We start from the raw sequence: 18216 nt of genomic DNA, 5'->3' as shown, positions 1-18216 counted from the left end.
GACAAAGAGGAAGATGAAGATGGTGAAGGAAGATGAAAATAGAGAGAAGGAGAGGAGTAAAGGAATAAAACAAATAAAGAATATATATATATATATATATATATATATATATATATATATATATATATATATATATATATATAAAATTATATATCTATATATAAAATCTATAATCTATATCTATTATCTATATCTATAATCTATAATCTATAATATATTAAAAGTGTGAAAACCTTTAGAAAAGTGATTTTAATTTTTTGCCCTTCATTAAAAGACTCTTCTTTAGATAAAACTGTCTTTTCACTATTTTTTAAATTTATTATTTAATTATTATTTATTATATTAACTAGACTTCCTAAAATATATGGGACTTATAAAATATATGGTATGAGAATTAATTAATATTTTCCTTTTTACTAGACTTCCTAAAATATATGGGACTCCTAAAATATATGGTAGGAGAATTAATTAATATTTTTTTCTACTAGACTTTTCTTTTCTATTATATAGAAGAGGTGATTTCGACCACCTCTCATGCAATTTACCAAAAAAAGCCTCTACTCCCACTTAATTACATACCATGCCCCAATATATAATAATTCCATCATTTCATCATAATAGTTTAAATATTTAATATATTCTATTAATTTATATTAATTAACTATAACTACATGTTGGAAGTAATTTTTTTTTATTTAACTGGCTATCATGTTCAAAATTAATTTGTTACCACGAATCACAATAATTAATAACTTAAAATATTTAAAAGATATTTAGAAATTTTATTGACTCTCATTATTTTAGCAATGCCGCATAAATTGAGATAAAAGAAAAAGTACTGCAAATCATAATAATTAACAACTTAAAATATTTAAAAGATATATAAGAATTTTAGTTAATTCTCAAAATTGTATCGAAGCCACATAAATTGGGACACAAGGAGTAAATATATTATTTGATAATTACGTAAAAATTATTATAAATCACAATAATTAACAAGTTAAAATACTTTTTTAAAAATAGATAAAAGTTCAATTCAACTCTCAAAATTTTATTGGTACACCATAAATCGTGACAAAATAAAATTATCTTAATTAATTGCAACTAAATATTTAAAGTAAATCAATTTTATTATTTTAATTGAATTTTATATAGAAAATTAATATTTTTATTTATTTATTTATTTTAGTAAATTTAAATTTTAAAATTATTTTTTTTATATATAAATACTAATATTTAAACTTAACTTTAAATTTTTAAAGTACAAAATTAATAAATTTAATTTTATAAAATCAATTTCTAATGAATATTTTCTTAGAATTTGTGTTGGGTCAATATGTATCAAGTTAAAAAGAAATAAAGAAAAATATATGGTAAAATTTTATTATTGTGAAAGATAAACATAATGTACTATCCAATAATGTTTAATAGTATAATATTTTGCATATGCAAATATAGCATCCCGTATGTAATTAATATACTATTTCGGTGAATTATCGATGATTACTATTGGATATGATAAAATTATATTAATTTTTATATTAATAACATAATCAATCACTCGTAATTAATTATTATGAGTCATCTAGGTATTAAGAAAATAAATAATATTTAATGAAAAATAAAATAGACATAAAATGCGGAATTAACTCTTAGTGTTTTAAATTAAATTTTTGTCTATCAAATGATGATTTTACTATATCACTCCTTATTATAAGTCATTTATGTATTAGAAAAATAAGAATAACAAAATGATATATCAACATAAAATATTTGATTGACTATCAAAATTATATTAGTGCCACATAAATTGGGACGGGACAGAAGAAGATATAAAGCAACATATTTTATTTGAAAATAAAATAAAAAGTACTGTAAATAACAATAATTAACAAAAAAAATAATTAAAAATTGACTGATTTCTGCTGCTTCAATCGTGATTTTAATGTATCACCCGCAATTAATTATTATAAGTCACTTATGTATTGAAAAATTAATAATATTGAATCCATGATTTTACTATATATATATATATATATATATATATATACTATGAATAAAAATTTTCAAGATATTTTAAAATAAAAATAAAAATTACTACATATACTCAAAGGGCAAAAGAGTAAAAATGCACAAGAGATAAATGTAGAGAAATCAAGAAGCAACAAATAGAGTATTAACATTTGTAACATTCAACACATTTCTAAATGTTTCCAAATTCTTCTTGCATTAACACACACACACAATAAAAATAATAAATAATAAATAATAATAATAATTATATTTTACTAGAAATCACAATAATTAACAACTTAAACAATTTAAAAGATATAAAATATTTGATAAACTCTTGAAATTATATTAGTGTCACTGAAATTGGAATAGAAGAAAAATATTATAAATCACAATAATTAAAAACTTAAATTATTTTTAAAACATAACTGAATATCAATGCCACAAACATTTGGACTAGAAAAGTAACGTATATTAATTTGAAAATCACATAAAAAATATTATAAATTACAATAGTTGACAACTTAAATTAACTAAATACATATTAAAATAACATATGTTGAACTCATGCTAGATTCCGGATGAATCCTAGAAAACATATGCAATCCTTTTATTAAAATATTTTATTTAAATATATCAAGATTGAAAAGATAAATAAATATCTTAATGTTGGGCCCGTGCTGATACGGGTCATGCTCCTCTAGTCTTAAAATATATGGTAGGAAAATTAATTAATATTTTCCTTTCTACTATTCAAATAGAAAAATACTCCTATAACAGGACTCTATTAAGGAAATACTTCTATAAATATTGAGATGTACGTTAAACTAGAGAACAAATCAGTTTGCTTATTGAGAGAATATGATTGATGATCATCTAACCTGATTCAATTGCATGTCTAGATTGGTGGATGCTTGATTTTCTAACCATCAACTTCTTCACTGTTTTTGTCAGTATAATAGATTTCAACATGTGTGCATATATATTTCTCCTTTGTTTTCATTTAAAATTTTTCTTTAGGGTTATTCTTTAGGGTCAAAATCTTCGTCTTGACAAGAATTAGTTGGATCAAAATCAAAGCCTTGTGATATCTATTATATATTTTTATTATAGTTTACAGGTCGTAGATGAACGTCGGTTGGTTTTGAAGAATTTTTTGTGTAAAAGTTAAGTTTAATTGTATTATTTTGATATCTTTATTATCTTATTATTTTATTTTAATTTACAGATGCTAGACGGATGTGAGTCTGTTTTGAAAACTTTTTATAGGTAAAAGTTAGGTTTAATTGTATTATCGTAGTGTCTCTATTAGTTTGTTAATTTGTATTAGTTTACAGTTCGTAGATGAATCTCGATCGACTTTGATAAATTTTTGTGTAAAATTTAAGTTTAATTGTATTGTTTTGATATCACTTTTATTGTATTATTTTGTTGCAGTTTACAGGTGATAGATAAATGTTGGTCGGCTTTGAAATTTTTTTTTATGTAAAGGTTAGGTTTAATTGTATTATTTTGATATTTCTATTATCGTATTATTTTGTTATTATTTACAGGAGGTAGAGGAGTGTCTGACGACTTTGCGAAAATTTTTGTCTATAAAGATTAGATTTAATTGGATTATTTTGATGTCTCTATCATTGTATTGTTTGGTTGCAATTAACAGATGGTAGATGAATGTCGATCGACTTTTAAAAATATTTTTGGTGAAGATTAGGTTTAATAAATAAATTCTCCATCTTTACATACTCAAAAGATATTAAATTTAACTATTATATTCATCTTTATTATTTAAATAAATATCTTATTTAGTGTAATATTTGAACTTATTAAAGTGAGGTTGCGCGTACATCTAAACTAATATAAAAGAAATATGAAAATAAAATTTTTATTTTTATTTTTGGTGCTCACTCTCCTTGAGTGAGATACGTTCGCTTTGCCATATAAGCATTTCGAGAGATAATAATATCATTTTTAAATAGTTCAGGGGGTGATAGAACCCCTGTGAAGTATAAATGTACAGTTGAAATTTGAGATAAAGATTGGGGGATGGGGTGGCCATTTTCACCCTTTTCTATTAAAGTGGAGTAACTTGGGCCAATTTTTCTAATTCTCAGTACGTCAAATTATAATATTTTAAAATATCAACTTTTTGTTAATATGAAAAATCTATTAACTTATCAGATTTTTTTATGATATTTTAATTTTAATTTAAAATATACAATTAATTTTATTTCAAAAATTAGTTTGACTCTCTTTGAAAAATATTATATAAATTGACCAATGGTGTAATGCTAATCATGTACGAAAATAACAAAATCAAAGGTCATGGTCTAAATGTCTAAGGAATAATTTTTTTTTTTTTTACCACTAGCCAAATATCTTAGAAATATATTTCACACATTCTTAAATTCAATATCTTGAATGAATCTTAGGAAATGCATATAAATTAATTTAACATGAGCAGAACGAGGAACAGAAGCAAAACCTGAAGGAATTCATTTAGAAGTGTCACAAAAGGCCTATAAACAATGTAGGAAATTACAATAGAAAGTTATGATAGAATGGTATGTACATTTTCATTCTTGGTTAAAGATTTTGAATTTAATTTTAAGTAAACAGTTATTTTAATTAAGAAAAAGTGATTTATCATCAAGTCAATTGTTTTACGTAAATCAAAATTATTTGGACTGATGAACTAGGGACAAGACTTTATCATGGAAAAGGAAACAAATCTGTAAGCCAATATTCTCACCCAACGTGGAAAAGAAAAGGCAAAAGAAAGAGCAAAAAGGCAAACAATCAAATTAAAGACCTTATTTAATTTACCATTATAATAAGTAATATAATTGCCCTTTACGGTTCTTACCCTAAAAAGCCAAACCCAAAACTGGGATAACTTGACCAGCCAGGTCTTACCTAACACAATGTTGCATACGTTTGATTTATTTTAATGATGAATAATTAATTAAGAAATACTAGTAGTGAAAAGGAAACACAGCGCAAAAGACCACAAAAAGTGGTGGTTCACATTTTGGTCAACAAATATGCAAAAAATTATAGTAAGTTGATTCAGATATGAATCAGATTTTGAAATTGTTTAATTGATTCCTTTCACAAAGTTAAATATTGACAATTACTCCCACCAATCTATTTTACTTGTTGTTTTTGCTAAAAATACATAATTTAAAATAGTAGTTATTTTTAAAATTAAAATATAATTAATTATTAATTTTCGTCTTTATTTTTACTATAGAAATATAAAGAGAAATTAATATGATGAAAAAGGGGGTGCATTATATGGAGATTTAAAATAAATAAAAATAGTTATTTCTAAACTAGTATTTCTCTTAAAAAAATATACAAGAAATATAACAAATAAAATAAATCAAATGAATCGCAGCAGAAGACATCTTTGGTTATTGGTCCAAGTTACATGTTCTTACTTAAACCTCATGTTATGAAATCAGTTCATTCATCGACTAATAAATGACGAGAAGGATGTAACGAGTGATTTTCGTGTCGACAAGCCTCGTCGGATTACTAGAAGTGTATATCCACCCAAGAGATTGTCACAACTTGAACCAGGGCCTGACGTGACGGGCATCTCAAGTCCCTCATGGATCGGAGACACCCCTATTGCACCTAACAAAGAACACGATATCCCTGTTATCGGATGAATTCCGAACATATAACAAGATAAATTTAAAGAAAAAAAAGATATTTCTATGATCCATAATCAACAACCGGCCAAAACAACCGACCAACACCACCCAAGTTCACAGTAATCCAATAAAGCCTTCTAAACAAAGAACCAAAAATCAGTCTTGGTCGGGACATGTCCCCGACTCTGACAGATGACAATGAGAATGAAAATGATAATGTTAATGATAATGAAAGTAACTATCAACACAAATCTAAGAAAGAGAGATCCTTCCGAGGAATGGAAGCTCACCACTTCATCACAACAAAACGAACCAACGAACTGAGCCAACCGACCTAACTCTCCGCAGAAAAAGTAGAAGTAGCTCCGGTGCCTGCATCGCGTGGGAATACAACGTTCGAAGACAATTAGTGGGGTGAACACTAACATGTAACTCAGGAATAAGGATAACATAATGCCATGATCAAAAGTTCAAAATCATTCAAAATCAATGCACATAATCAAATGCATATACATACATATATCACATGCCGGGATAGGAAACAAGGCTTAACATGCGCTTTAAAACTTTAGCCTGAATTGTGTAGCTCAACCGTCATAACATACAAAGGCACCCACGAGCTTATGGGCCCAACTCCCCCCAGCTAGTAGAACCCAGTGTGTGTCGCTGCACGAACCAGAGGATGTACATATGCACTATGGGAGACTCGAACCTCCCTGCATTTCAAGGTGATACGAGCACCAAATCATGTAATATAATGTGGGGGACTCGAACCTCCCAATTATATGATAATAATATTAAGAGGGACTCAAACCACCTGGTCTTATAGACCCCCGCGCCGGCAACTGCAGTTTTTAGTGTTGGTCCTTCGGGACTCCCACTTTCATGACTCAGCTATAACCCTCATTAAAGCTCAATTTAAAGCAAGTATCACACATTCCCATTCATTGAACCATATTTCACATTAAGACATACATTGTTGGTATCGTCATATCAACTACACTTGCAAGGTAACATCAACATGCCACACCAATTTTCTTCATTCGGGGGAAGTCACAACCCCCTTGATTCAATTTTACATTAGCTTTGAGAAGTACACATACACATAAGGTTCAATTCAAAATCATAATGCAATAGTTCAATTCCCACATTTCTCATAATTAAAACCAATTTCACAATATGGGGTGGGGGTCATTACCACTTCAAAAGTCACAAGTTTGGGAAAATCACAATTCCCTAGTTCATTCTCCACACCTATGCACCCACAAGTTCAAAATCATAATTAAAGCATAAATAATCACATGTAAACTATGAGAAAAATATTGTTCAACAACAAGCATTCAAAACCCTCAACCCTTGGTTTAAGCCAACATAAATATTTCATGAAAAATACTTTAAAACATATGCTTTTAATAAATTAACAATGAGGGAAGAGTAACATGCTTGAAATACCAAATTTCACGAAAGGAATTCAACCCTTGAGCCCTTGGATAACCTACTTCTTGAAAACCCTAAGTATGACTGCTTTAGAAAATTTAAAAGAGCTTTGAAAATGTTTGAGTACGCTAAGGATGAAATATAACCCCTTCCCTTAAGTGCATTATGAACGTAGAGTTTTAATTAGGTTAGAAGGGAATTGTTCAAAGTGCCCTCAAATTAAAAGATGAAATTGAGTCGTCAATGACTATGGGTCATCATACGACTCGTATAGACTCATTACGACTCGTCACCTTAAGTCGTAGCCGAGACAGTTCTCTGGACACCCACACACTGATGACCCTGCGACTCAATTAGTACCACTCGTAATTGGACCCTACAACTCATAGGGTCTAGTCGTAGTCAATGTAGAGCCCATTTGGGTAAACACTGGACATCCTACGATTTGCATCCAATGACTCATAACAAGTCCTTATGACTCATAGTGAGTCACTTGTACTCAAAATATAACTTTGCTATACACTTTCTGATTTGGTTACGATTTGAGCCCAACGACTCGTCAAGACTCCCTACGACTCATGTCTCTAAGTCGTACTCAGGATAGCAACTCAAGTATTATTCACTGGACACCTTACGACTAGGGGTCACATGACCCGTCAAAATAGCCTACGACTCATAGGGGTAAGTCGTAGTCAAGACAGTGAGGATAAAATTTCAAAAATTTTTAAGGACTAAAAACTCGGGGCGTTACAAAGATTGGAAAGCTACTTTTTGGGAGGAGGAAAATCACGCGAGAAAGGCCAAAGTTAGTTATGTAATTAGTATAAAAGTTTGAGAACGTGGGTAGGAAAAGTAAAAAAGTTATTTTCTGATTTTAAGTATTCTCATCTCCTTCTTCTATCTACTTAACCACATTCTAGACTTCTAGTTTCAGATTTCTATATTGAATTTCCCTATTCGTAATTCCCTGTTGTTTTCTTGTTATTATGTTCTATTGAATTGTAATTATATTCAACAAACTATATTAGTAATATATGTATTGTATTGTGAAATTGTGAGTTGTTACATTGGTGTTTTCATACAGAGGTTTCTAATGGTAGAGGACCCAAAACTCAGGTCCCTTGAAGAATTCATACGGATAGAGGAAGATTCATTCTCAATTGATATCTTTGAGATTCAATTTATGCTGAAAAAAGTGATGGGTTATGTGATGGCACTAGGTTCACAGAATGGTGCTCCTACAATGGAAACACCTCGACAATATTAACCTATTGAAGTTTATGGAGGTCAGGTACCGACATCTCCTACTTTATGCCATAAATCGGCTTTGGTTGAATTAAGATATTTCCATAGAGTGAATCTGAAGTATGGGTATTTCAAGCAGAACATTATTTTGAATTTTATGGAATCATAGAGGATCATAAGTTAATGCTAGTATTGTTCTACTTGGGTGGTGACACCTTGGAATGCTATCGATGGTTTTTTTGCAATAAATAATTAGTGAATTGAGAGCATTTTGCTGAGAAATTGTTGGTCCATTTTGGAAATGAGATCTTGAGGCACCAGAGGCGACTTGCTAAGCTTTGGCAGACCACTACGGTGGCTTAGTATCAGAGTCGCTTCAAAGTAGTGTCTAATAAGATGATGCATTTTTCAGATCCAGTGTTAACCCATTTTCTTACTTCTAGACTAAGGCCTGATATTAAAATGACTATTTTAATTCATGAACCAACAAATTAAATGAAGCTATACGTCAAGCCCGTTAAATACGAGCAAAAGATTCAACTTGAGCGGGGCTTGATTAAACCTGCATTCAGTAAAACTCCACCACTTTTTCCAACTCCCACTTATCCTTATGCAGTCTTAAAGCCTTCAAGTTCGAACAAGATAGTTTCAGCCGCCCAAACTATATCAAATTTTCCCCATGAAATGAGTTTCCTCCGTCGATTTAAAAAGTCAAAGAAAACGTGGTCTTTGTTATTTTTGTGATAAAAAATACTCTCCAGGTCACAAGCGTAAGTCATTTCACCAACTTCTACTATTATCTGAAGAATTAGATGTGGTGTCTTTCCCAGATTAATTTGTATCAGATGATGTTTTAGAAGAGTAGTTGCAGTACTTAGAGGTTCAAGAGCACTCAACTATTTCATATCATGCTCTATTCGGAGGAAAATCTGTCACTACTCTCCAATTTACTAGTTAGGTTAATAGGCCACCAATATAGGTTCTCGTTGACAATATTGGCATACATAATTTTGTGCAAGCAAGGATGGCTAATTTTCTTCAATTTAAAATTAAATCAATGCCATGATTTTTAGTGGTGGTAGGAAGTGGACAACGATTGGGATGTGAGGGTGAATAATATAGTTGAAGATTTATATATTTTATCCCTTCATGGTGTTGATATAGTACTCGATGTTTTGTGACTCACAACTTTGGGACCGATCCTCACTGATTATGCAAAGAGGCTATTTGATTAACTTTGAATGATACCAAGGTCTCCTGGCAAGAGGATGCACCTACTGATATGCAACTGGCGTAATTGTATTTTTTAGAAGGATGGTTGTTAAATGATGTAATTTTCTTTTATTTCCATATTGAATTGGTATGTAATATGGAACCTTCTTGTACTACTTTCTCTGAGTTAGTGGTAGTGCTCGAAAAATTTGAAGATGTATATCAGAAACCTTTAGGTTTACCTCCTACGTGAAGTTAGGGCCACCCAATTCACTTAGCTCCAGGAGCAAGACCAATTAATGTAAAGTCGTATCGATACCTTTATTTCTAAAAGCATGTTAGTGCCTGAAATGCATAAAGATGGGGTAATCAGAGCTATCACTAGTCCATTTTTCTCATCGTCATTGTTGGTTCGAAAAAAAATGGCACCTGGTGATTTTGTGTTGACTATCGTGCATTATATGCAACCACAGTTTATGATAGATTTCCAATTCCTACCATTGGAGAGCTTTTTGATGAATTGAATGACGTCCATTTATTTTATAAGTTGGATCTATTGTCAGTTTATTATCAAATTAGGATCTGTCCAGAGGATGTTCCTAAGATGACATTTCACACCCATGATGTACATTATAAATGTCTCATCATTCCATTCGGCCTGACGAATGCTCCATCTACATTTCAAGCAACTATGAATGAGATTTTCAAACCTTAAATATGCCGTTATGTCCTGGTCTTCTTTGATGATATTCTGATATAAAGTCTTAGTTGGAGTGATCACTTAAAACACTTGGTCTCGGTTCTTCAATTATTGTGTCAACATCAATTAGTGGCTAAGAAATCCAAAGGCTTATTTGGATAGGAATCTATAGGATATGTATTGTACCAAGGTCTATATGTTGACCGAAGAAACGTAAAATCTATCCAGCAATAGGTGCCACCTCATACAGTAAAGGAAAATTAGATTTTTTTGGTCTTACAGGGTACTGTGGACGGTTTATCGACCATTATGTTTCCATAGAAAGTTCCCTCACTGATTTTCTAAAGAAGGAGGTTTTTTGCTGGACACCAGAAGCTCAAATAACTTTTGAAGCTTTTAAGGCTAAGTTGACTTCAACTCCTATATTGGCTTTGCCAAATTTTAATCAGGAAGTTCAAGTAGAGACTGACGTTTTGGGGAAAGGAATTGGTGTCATTCTATCTAAAAAAGGACACCCCATCATTTATTTTAGCTAGTAGTTTAATACAAGGAGGCAACAGGCATTGACATATCATCCTGAAATGTTTTCCTTACTTAAGTTGTGAGTAAATGGAGGCAATACCTCTTTGGTAGGATATTTACATACCAATAGATCAACAATCCTTGAATAACCCCACTAATCAAACCATCCAAACTCCTGAGAAACAAAAATGGCTCACTAAACTAGTGGGTTATGATTTTTGTATCATATATAGGCCTGGGAAACAAAATTCAGTCACGATGCCCTCTATCATTTTTTAGATGCTACTTTTATGGCTATCTTTACCAGGACTTCTAATCTTGAACAAAAGTTGGACAATTCTTAAATCAATCACATCTAGAACTATTGGCCATTCAACAAGCACTATAAAAAGATGTCGAGACTTACAAAGATTTCCAATTCAAGGACGGGTTGTTATTTTTCAAAGACAGGCTTGTGATTCCATTAGATGCATAACTATGTCATAAGTTAATGTTTGAATTCCATTTCACAAACACAAGAGGATATGTTGGTGTAGCATGCACATACCATAGATTGGCCTCAATTTTTTATTGGTGATAAATGTGCAAGGATGTGAAATCATTTGTTACAATCTGTCAGATATACCAACTGGTGAAAGATACACGCATGCACTCTGTAGGTTTATTGCAGTCTCTTCCTATATCAGATCAAGTCTGTAAGGATATTACAATGGATTTTATTACCTACTTTCCTAGTTCCAAAGGCAAGACTACTATCCCTACAATGTGGATTGTTTGACCAAATATGGCCATCTTATGCCTTACTTTCCACTTTTTCTACTCAAGTGGTAGCTGAAGCATTTGTCGTGGGTATAATTTGCCTTCACAGCCCTTTTCCCCCTATTGTCACTAATCCTGACCCACAAATCCTTCATTCTTTTTGGTAGGAAATAAAATGTTTGGTACTGCACATCATCCCCAAGCCGATGGACAATTCAAAGTTTTAAATAAGTGTCTTGAATAATATCTTTGCTGCTATGTTGTTGATGCTCCATCCAAGTGGGTCACAATGTTGCCTTGGGCTGAATTTTGGTCTAATACTTCCTACCAAACATCGACTGGAATGACACCTTTTCAAGCATTAAATAGAAGAAAACCACTACTGTAGCTTCGATATATATTGGGAAATGCTGTCAGTGAATTGGTGAAGGCTTACTTAATTCAGTGTGATAAAGTTATCAAGTTGTTAAAAACTAATTTAAACCAAAGCTCAAATAAGAATAAAGAAGTTAACAGATAAACATCATACAGAGCTAGTGTTTGCAGTAAGTGACTGGGTTTTTATGAAGTTGAAACCACACAGACAACTTTCTATACAACTACAAAAGGGTCATAAGATTGCGTGACATAACTTTTGTCCTTTTAAGGTCATCAAAAACATCGGAAAGGTAGCCTATAAGTTGGTGTTGCCTTCCAAGGCTAGGATACATCCTATATTTCACATTTTAATGCTTAAGTGTTGCTTGGGTGAACCTGTCCAACAAGTAACACCACTACAACTCTAAGATTATCCTGTCCAGACCGAGATAAATGACTTTAACCTTGTGGACAAGGTTGATTTTTAAGAGGGGAGTAATGTTGTGAAATCAGTTGATTCACTAGCTAACATCAATAATGAGAAGGATGCAATGAGTGATTTCTGCATCTACAAGTCGTGTCAGAGTACTAAAAACATAATTCTACCAAAAAGATCGGACAGTTACTTCTGGGGAGAAGGAAAATCATGTGAGAAAGGCCAAAATTAGTTATGTACTTAGGATCCATTTGTTTTTATAAGATTCAGATGTCTGAATATGAATGCACATCTGAATGATTAAGATGTTGTCTCTAGATATGAAAATTGAATGATTAAGATTATTTTTTTTTCAACATCTGAGTGTGTAAAAAAAATTATTTGTATACATAATAAAATAAAAAATACAATTCAAATAAAAAATTAATTATATATTAAAAAAGTATGTAATTTAATAAAATAAAATTATTAGTATTTGATTGAGAAAAAATATTTATGTTTGTCAGTGATAGTGAAGATGACTTATAATGGTGATTGCGGTGACAATGATTGATGTTAGTGATTAATAATGTTGGTGGTGATAATTTTAATGGTTGGTATTGTAGTGACTGTTATGATGGTGGTGATTGATGGTGGTGATGGTGGTGGTTGTGATGTAACGTTTCTTGGTCTTAGTAGTTTAAGGTGTTGATTGTGTTGGCTGAAACATGAATGCATGATGATTGACGATGTGTTGGTGCTAGTTGGAGATGTTATTTGTTGTGATGGTAGAGATGGTTTTCAGTAGAGATAAATTATAGCGATGGTACTAGTTGAAGTGGTGGTAGAGGTGGCGTTACTAGCGACAATGGTGGTGGCGGCCAAAGAATGAGTAGAGATTGTGATGTATTAGTGGTAGTTAGTGGTAGTGCTAGTTGTGATAGATGAGTTGATTGATAGTAGAGATTGACCAGTAGTGGTTGCTGATTGTGGTGCTGTTGACGACAGTGGTGGCAGTAAATATAATTAGAATAAAAAAGATAGTAGGTGTAGTAGCGGTTGAAAATTATGGTTGGCAGCGATATTTTTTATCGCTGGTGGTCGTGATGGTGGAGGTGGTTGATGGTGGTGGGTGGTGGTTGACAATGGTGACGGTGACAGAGGTGGTTAGTAGTGGTGATTGCTGATTATGAATAGAGTGGTGAATATTATCCAACACCAGAATATCCCTTCAGACCTATTAAGTCTTGGTTCTAGATCTGAATGATTAAAACTTATTAAGAGTTAAAACCTTAATAAAAAATAAATGCACTTAATGGTCTGAAGTCTGACCCATTCAAATTCAGACCTCCATTAAGTGCAAACAAATGATGCCTTAGTATAAAAGTATGAAAATGTGGCTAGGAAATGATAAGAAAGTTATTTTCTTATTTTGAATATTCTCATCTCCTTCCGATCTCCTCTACTCTCTTCTAGACTTCTAGTTCCGGATTTTCTATACTAAATTTTTCAGTTTGTTGTTCCCCTACACTTTTCTGTTGTTGTCTAGTTGTTATGTTCTATTGTATTGTAATTGTATTCAACAAATTTTATTAGTAATATATATGTGTTGTATTGTGAAATTGTGAGTTGTTACGTCTTCACTTTTTTCATTTTTTAATTAAAGTCAAATTTTCCCCTCTACTTTGAAAAATTAATTAAATATACCCTTTGTCATACTTTGTGGTCAAATTTATCCCCGCTGTTATACTTTGGGATCAAATTTACTCTCGATTTGATACTTTGGGGCCATATTTACCCCCATCATCAAGAAACTTTCCATTTATACCCTTTTTTAATAGAAGAGTCTAAATTAACGTTAAGTTCCCAACTTTTTAAAATAAATCACACCCTATTTTAGTTCGCTCGATCCGACCTACAAAAAATATACAAACAAATATACCTCTTCCTCAGTTCTGTTGGTCGAATTTTTTCAACGATTAAAAATGCTTCTTTGTCAATGTGCAATGATGGTAGGTTATGTACAAACGAACAAAACATAAAATGGAATGAGATAATGGAGAAACATAAGACTAGAAAAAATGTTTATTCAAACTTTGCTCTTGTTCGATTATGTTCAAATTTTAAAATTTGTTATGTAATTCTATATGCTTCTAGATTCTAGAACTAGTGAATAAATTTTCTGAGCAAATGACATGATGAAAAATTTGTATAGATCTAAATTACATATAAAGATATATGAATGAAGAGATGTCACGATCGGCACATATGGAGACTTCTTAACTCAACCATCTAGAGAAATATCTGATGAGCCTAATCTATTGCATTTGACCGTAAGTACCATTTTTCATGAACTCTGCACTGATGCAGATCCATGAACCGAGAGAGAAATATATTACTTTGTGTTTACACTGATGCAGATCAATTTTCATAAGCTATGCACTGATAAATATCCAGTAGCTTAATCCAGTTGGCAAAATCTGACCAACAGAACTAAAGAGGTATATTTATTTGTGTCTTCTTGGTGGCTCAAGTCGGATAAGCCAGTTAGATTAAGGTGTATTTTATTTTTAAAAAATGGGACATCTAATGTTGATTTGAGTTTTTCTATTAAGAAAGGGTATAAATGAAAGTTTTTTAACAACGAGGGTAAATTTGACTCCAAAGTATGACATTAAGGGTAAATTTGACCCCAAAGTGAAGTGTATGTTTAGCCAATTTTTCAAAATAGAGGGGTAAGTTTATCCTCAAAGTACGACGAATGGTATATTTAGCCTATTTTTTTAAAGTAGAGAAGTAAATTTGACCTTTTCTCTTTTCTTGATTGGTAAAATTTTAAATATTTAATATAATAATAATTTTTGTCCCACACAAGTTAGCTAGCTCGCAAAAGATTAAATCTTTAATTCTTAATGCAAGCAAAAACAGAATAATCAAATTTTAATTATAAATTATTGCGCATTTGTATTGATATTATTGACGAAATTAGTTCATAAATTTATATTTTAAAATGGTATTGATTAAATAATTTTATATTTTTGATAGAAAATAATTGTTTGTGTGTTAGTAAATTATTTCATTGAGTGTAAAGTGAATACTAGAAAAATATTACTAACATTGATAAATTTTAACTGACGTTGATAAAATAATTTTACAATTTTTATCTTGTTGTTGTTGTTGTTATCTAAAATAAGTTATATAAATTTGTACGATAAATCATCTCATTTCTTTTTTCAAAAATTTGATGTGCCAAGGCCCACTGGGATATTCATATTAAAGCATTTTTCTTCATCAACTATCAAAATTTTACTCAAAGTAATTACAAAATCTACTCAAATACCCGTGACATTCAAAGTAAGAAATTTAAGTAGTCCCACTGTGGGTGATACAATTTTATTAAATTTAAATCCATACAAAATTCGAATTATATTTAATTTAAAATATATTAGTCCCTAATAAATATTGCGGATTAATATAGTTGGATTAATTATTTAAGTCCAAACATATATGGATTTAATTAAAGTCCAATTTTTATTGGGCTAGCCCATTGATTTGAGCTACAAAATGAGGAGCCCACTTTGCTAAGCCCAAGATACTGTCATATTCAAGAGGCCCAAATAAGCGCCATGTGTCAAATGACGTGGCATGCCAAGTCAAGTGAAGAAGTCAATAGGACCATGCCACATATCAAAATGATGCAGCAAGCCCAATGAAATCAAAACCCATAAAATGCGCCACGTCATTTGAATTTGATTGGTCAAAGGAAGTCCATCTTCATCATGATTCTCCTCTTTCCACAACTATAAATAGAGATCTCATAATTCAGAAAAAGACCCAGAACTCTAACAAAAAGCAAGAGAAAGCTCGTGGATCAAACACCATAATTTTTCTAAAAAGCTCAAGCATTCAAATCAAATTCATCAAAATTCAAGATCAAGATCACAATATTCAAGAACAAACTCAAAATCCCTTGAATTCAAGCACAAGTCAAGATGAAGTCCCTCAAATCAACAAATCAAGTTTAAATTCAAGATCAAACTTTAAGCCCTTGAATTTATATTTGAAAAGGTGAATCAGAGGATTCATAGAGATTGTAATACTCATATATTGAAATCAATAAATCAATTGTTACAGTATTTTCGTGTCTCGATTACTTATTTTCGGTCTAAAAATTTTACTGTCCAATAATTCTGGCACGCCCAGTGGGACAATCTCTACCTCTGATCTCAACTTTTCCAACTGCAAAGTTCAACAATACTGAAATGACTTCCAAGAAGGTTAACTTTCAATCAACTACTTCCAAGGCTGCTGACTCAAAATTCTCTACTGAAGTAGAAAGAATCTTTGGTATTACTTTTGGAAGCTTAGGAGCTGTCACAAAGAGCAAGGCAGGCTTGCTAGAACAACAAACACATCCAGTGTCGTCCGAACCAACTCTAATTTTTAGATATTCAACCCCAAAAGAAAAAAAGTCCAATGCAAGTGCTTCGAAAGGAGGAAACGGTGTGGTGGAATCGCTTAAGAAGACTCTTGCTCTACTTGAGCATTTCGATTTCAAATACTCTGGCATAAAGAGCGATGGTCGTTCAAGTAATTCATCATCTCCGACTACACTGATAAGTTTAGCACTTCAAAGATCAACTTGTGCAATAATCTGTTGTACTCTCCAACATCTCCAGTGATTATGCAAGCGATGGTAACTGATGCCTCGTCTATGAAAGAGCAGCTTGTGAATCTGGCAAAGATAATTGAGGGCCTGACCAAATATATTTACAATCAAGATGCTCTAATTGATAAGATAGTGGATAGAGTGGAAGGTATGATAGACGGAGATTCTAGCCATGCACCTTAAAAATCTCTAGAGGTTTATGAGACAGAAAATCCTGTGAACAAACACCACCGACTAAAAAGATGCAAGTTTCTTCTGAGGGAATGATCCCGATTGGGCAATTGAGGGAATTCATTGAAGGGACCCTCAAAGACAAGTACACCAAATCTTCCCTTGCGTATACCAAGCCCTACACTGCGAGGATAGATAACCTCAAAATGCCTGCCGACTATCAACCCCCTAAAATTTCAAAAATTTGAGGGCAAAGGTAATCCAAAACAGCATGTCGCACACTTTGTTAAGAGATGTAACAATGCTGGAACTTACTGTGACTATCTTGTAACAGTTTGTTCGTTCCCTAAAGAGAAATGCCTTTGATTGGTATACAAACCTTGAGCCTAATTTTATCGACAGCTGAGAGCAATTGAAGCATGAGTTCCTAAACCATTTTTATAGAACGAGGCCTACAGTGAGCATGGTAGAGCTCACAAATACTCGATAAAGAAAGGATGAACCAGTCATTAACTTCATCAATCGATAGAGAAATGCTAGCCTAAACTACAAAGATAGGCTCAACAAAACTTCTATGATAGAGATATGCATCCGAGGAATGCACTGGGAGCTTCTCTATATCTCGAAAGGCATTAAGCCAAAATCCTTTGAAGAGTTAGCTACCCGTTCTCACGACATGGAATTGAGCATGTCTTCTGCTGGAAAGGAAGCAGCACCTATCCATGACCCTCGAAGGGGAAAGGATAAGCAGGGACCTAAAAGATAGGGCAAGTTTGTCCCCAAAAATGACAACAAGGAGTCCATGAATATTGATGTGTCTCCTGTGAAGGTCACCACAAAGGTAATCAAGAACCAAAGTGTGAAGACAACTTCTGGAACACGTCCAAATCAGAAAACTTTGAAGGAGATGCAAGAAAAGAAATATCCCTTCCTTAATTCTTATGTTGCTGAGATTTTTAATAAGCTCCTTGCACATAAGCTCATTGAACTCCCAGAGATAAAGCGACCCAATGAAGCGAAAGGACCAATGATCCTAATTATTGCAAATATCACA

The sequence above is a fragment of the Capsicum annuum genome, chromosome 8 (genome assembly GCF_002878395.1).
Source record: "Capsicum annuum cultivar UCD-10X-F1 chromosome 8, UCD10Xv1.1, whole genome shotgun sequence".
In the NCBI taxonomy this organism is placed as follows: domain Eukaryota; kingdom Viridiplantae; phylum Streptophyta; class Magnoliopsida; order Solanales; family Solanaceae; genus Capsicum; species Capsicum annuum.
This window is presented reverse-complemented; position numbering follows the sequence as displayed.